At 35.2% G+C, this 4,619-nt stretch overlaps 1 pseudogene; it reads right to left on the bottom strand.

Annotated features, from left to right (window-relative positions):
• Positions 1-4,003: 4,003 nt before the first annotated feature.
• Positions 4,004-4,102, bottom strand: LOC118880459 (annotated as a pseudogene).
• Positions 4,103-4,619: the final 517 nt, after the last annotated feature.

The raw sequence follows: 4,619 nt of genomic DNA, 5'->3' as shown, positions 1-4,619 counted from the left end.
TGTAACTTCTCCTTTTTCATTTCTGACTTTATTGATTTGAGTCCTCTCCCTCTTTTTCTTGATGAGTCTGGCTAATGGCTTATCAATTTTGTTTATCTTCTCAAAGAACCAGCTTTTAGTTTTATTGATATTTGCTATTGTTTTCTTTGTTTGTATTTCATTTATTTCTGCTCTGATCTTTATGATTTCATTCCTTCTGCTAACTTTGGGTTTTGTTTGTTCTTCTTTCTCTAGTTTCTTTAGGTGTAAGGTAAGATTGTTTACTTGAGATTTTTCTTGTTTCTTTAGGTAGGCTTGTATAGCTATAAACTTCCCTCTTAGAACTGCTTTTGCTGCATCCCATAGGTTTTGGGTCATGGTGTTTTCATTGTCATTTGTCTCTAGGTATTTTTTGATTTCCTCTTTGATTTCTTCAGTGATCTCTTGGTTATTTAGTAATGTATTGTTTAGCCTCCATGTGTTTGTGATTTTTACGTTTTTTTCCCTGTAATTCATTTCTAATCTCATAGCGTTGTGGTCAGAAAAGATGCTTGATATGATTTCAATTTTCTTAAATTTACTGAGGCTTGATTTGTGACCCAAGATGTGATCTATCCAGGAGAATGTTCCGTGCGCACTTGAGAAGAAAGTGTAATCTGCTGTTTTTGGATGGAATGTCCTATAAATATCAATTAAATCTATCTGGTCTATTGTGTCATTTAAAGCTTCTGTTTCCTTATTTATTTTCATTTTGGATGCTCTGTCCATTGGTGTAAGTGAGGTGTTAAAGTCTCCCACTATTATTGTGTTACTGTTGATTTCCTCTTTTATAGCTGTTAGCATTTGCCTCATGTATTGAGGTGCTCCTGTGTTGGGTGCATATATATTTATAATTGTTATATCTTCTTCTTGGATTGATCCCTTGATCATTATGTAGTGTCCTTCCTTGTCTCTTGTAACATTCTTTATTTTAAAGTCTATTTTATCTGATATGAGTATAGCTACTCCAGCTTTCTTTTGATTTCCATTTGCATGGAATATCTTTTTCCACCCCCTCACTTTGTCTGTATGTGTCCCTAGGTCTAAAGTGGGTCTCTTGTAGACAGCATATATATGGGTCTTGTTTTTGTATCCATTCAGCAAGCCTGTGTCTTTTGGTTGGAGCATTTAATCCATTCACGTTTAAGGTAATTATCAATATGTATGTTCCTATGACCATTTTCTTAATTGTTTTGGGTTGTTTTTGTAGGTCCTTTTCTTCTCTTGTGTTTCCCACTTAGAGAAGTTCCTTTAGCATTTGTTGTAGAGCTGGTTTGGTGGTGCTGAATTCTCTTAGCTTTTGCTTGTCTGTAAAGCTCTTGATTTCTCCATCAAATCTAAATGAGATCCTTGCCAGGTAGAGTAATCTTGGTTGTAGGTTCTTCCCTTTCATCACTTTAAGTATATCATGCCACTCCCTTCTGGCTTGTAGAGTTTCTGCTGAGAAATCAGCTGTTAACCTTATGGGAGTTCCCTTGTATGTTATTTGTCTTTTTTCCCTTGCTGCTTTCAATAATTTTTCTTTGTCTTTAATTTTTGCCACTTTGATTACTATGTGTCTCGGCGTGTTTCTCCTTGGGTTTATCCTGTATGGGACTCTCTGCGCTTCCTGGACTTGGGTGGCTATTTGCTTTCCCATGTTAGGGAAGTTTTCGACTATAATCTCTTCAAATATTTTCTCTGGTCCTTTCTCTCTCTCTTCTCCTTCTGGGACCCCTATAATGTGAATGTTGTTGCATTTAATGTTGTCCCAGAGGTCTCTTAGGCTGTCTTCATTTCTTTTCATTCTTTTTTCTTTAGTCTGTTCTGCAGCAGTGAATTCCACCATTCTGTCTTCCAGGTCACTTATCCGTTCTTCTGCCTCAGTTATTCTGCTATTGATTCCTTCTAGTGTAGTTTTCATTTCAGTTATTGTATTGGTCATCTGTTTGTTTGTTCTTTAATTCTTCTAGGTCTTTGTTAATCATTTCTTGCATCTTCTCAATCTTTGCCTCCAGTCTTATTCCGAGGTCCTGGATCATCTTCACTATCATTATTCTGAATTTTTTCTGGAAGGTTGCCTATCTCCACTTCATTTAGTTGTTTTTCTGGGTTTTTTTCTTGTTCCTTCATCTGGTATATAGCCCTCTGCCTTTTCATCTTGTCTATCTTTCTGTAAATGTGGTTTTTGTTCCACAGGCTGCAGGATTGTAGTTTTTCTTGCTTCTGCTGTCTGCCCTCTGGTGGTTGAGGCTATCTCTATTATGTCGTGTTCTTTGAAACACAAAGGATTTTAATTTTGATAAAGTACTATTTCTTTTTCCTTTTGTTGCTTGTGCTTTTGCCATCATATTTAAGAGTTCGTTGCCAAATCCAAGACTATGAAGATTTATCCCTTTTTTTCTTCAGAAATTTGTATAGCTCTTATATTTAAGTCTTTGATCCATTTTAAATTCAAAGTCTATTTTGTCTGATATTGGTATAGACACTCCTGCTCTCTTTTGGTTACTATTTGAGTTTTCTCACTGAGTTTGGAATTCCTTTTTCTATCCTTTCAACCTGTTTGAGTCTTTTGATCTCAAGTGAGTCTCTTGTAGACAGCATATAGTTGGATCATATGTTTTTACCTATTCCGCCAATCTCTGTATTTTGATTGGGGAGTTTAATCCATTTACATTTAAAGTAATTACTGATTAAAAAAAAGACTTATTTCTGTTATTGTGCTATTTGTTTTCCATATGCTCAAAGCTTTTTTGCCCCTCATTTCCTGCATTCCTATCTTTCTTTGTGTGTGTTTAGCTGATTTCTTACAGTAAAATATTTAAATTACTTTCTCACTTCCTTTTGGGTATATTCTATAGCTATTTTCTTTGTGTTTACCATGGGGATTACCTTTAACATCCTAAAATTAAAACACTCTTACTTGAATTTATACCAGGTTAATCTCAACAACATCCAGGTTCTTGAAGCTAAAAGAGTGTCCTACTATCTCAATGCAAAAGACCTTCTCCAAGACACATTATAATGAAATTATCAAAAATCAAGGGATAAAGAATTCTAAAAGCAGTCAGGGGAAAAAAGATTTTAACTTACAAAGGAACCCCCATTACACTATCAGCAGATTTCTCAGCAGAAACCCGACAGGCCAGGAGAGAGTGGAATGACATATTCAACATGTTGAAAGAAAAAAAAAAAAGCCAACCAAAAATACTCTATCCATCAAAGTTATCCTTCAGATATGAAGGAGAAATAAAGATTTTTCTAGGCAGACAAAAGCTGAGGGAGTTCATCACCATTAGACCTGCCTTGAAAGAAATGCTGAAAAGAATTCTTCAAGCTGAAATGAAAAGACAGTAATCAGCAACATGAAAACGTATAAAAGTATACAACACATTGGTAAAGGTAAATATACAATCAGAAAACTCTAAATCTGTAAGAGGAAGGTGTGTTAGCCACTTAATTATAAAGGTCAAAGGAAAAGAGTATTTAAAATAATTATAGCTACTGTAATGTATTAACAAACACACAATATAAAAAGACGTAAATAACGACATCAAAAACAAGAGTGGGGAGTAAAAAGGTAAAGTTTTTGTAGGCAATTGAAGTTAAGACGCTGTCAGCTTAAAATGGACGATTTTAATCTATGAGATGTCTTACGTAAGCTTCATGGTAACCACAAAGCAAAACCTAGAGAAGATGAACCAAAGATAAAGAAAGGGGAAACAGCACACCACCACAGAAAATAACCAATTTACAAAGGTAGGCAGAAACAGAGGGGAAAAGAAACAACAGGAATACAAAACAACCAGAAAACAGTAAGATGGCATTAGTAAGTTCTCAATAATTCTAAATTCAATGGATTGAATTCACCAATCCAAAGGCATATGGATAGATTTTAAAAAAAGATGCAACTGTATGCTGCCTACAGTAGAATCGCTTCAGCTTTAAGGACACATATAGGCTCAAAGTGAAGGGATGGAAAAAGATAGTCAATGCAAGTGGAAAGCAAAAGTGGGAACAGCTGCAATGATATCAGAGAAAATAAACTTTAAATTGACAAGAACAGATACTACACTTGATCTTAGCCAAAAGGCTGAGACGAAATAGACAAAATAAACTTTAAGCTAAAATTACTGTCAAGTATAAATTTTACTAATATAGTAATTCCAAAGGACCAAGGAGCAGGGCAGTGGCTTTATTGAGAACCCAGGATTTCTGAGTGTCCACCGTGCCCAGTTACTTTTAAATCATCACCACAGCCCTATAATTCACAGATTTAGGTGAAGTGACTTGCCCAGGGTCACACAGCTAAGTGAGAGTCTTCTGGGACCAACAGTAACTTTTGCAAAGACATCTCTTGCTATACTTAATCACTGCCACCATCTGACACTCACATTCTTTCTTTTTATACTATTCTGTTTCCTTGGGTCAAAGAATCCGACCCCTGAATTAAGGTTAAATAGGAATTAGTGGCAGATCCAAAGCCAAAATCGCTTCAAGATATTCTTTTAATTCCCCCAAGTAATGTCTTTAGTCACAAAAATATAGAACAATATAGAAAATTACAAATCAAGTGACCTTAGTGTTCACAGGCAAGCACTAATACATTTTAATGTACCATG

The sequence above is a fragment of the Balaenoptera musculus genome, chromosome 14 (assembly GCF_009873245.2).
Source record: "Balaenoptera musculus isolate JJ_BM4_2016_0621 chromosome 14, mBalMus1.pri.v3, whole genome shotgun sequence".
In the NCBI taxonomy this organism is placed as follows: Eukaryota; Metazoa; Chordata; class Mammalia; order Artiodactyla; family Balaenopteridae; genus Balaenoptera; species Balaenoptera musculus.
Note: the sequence above shows the minus strand (reverse complement) of the source record. Positions and strands in the feature narration are given on the sequence as shown.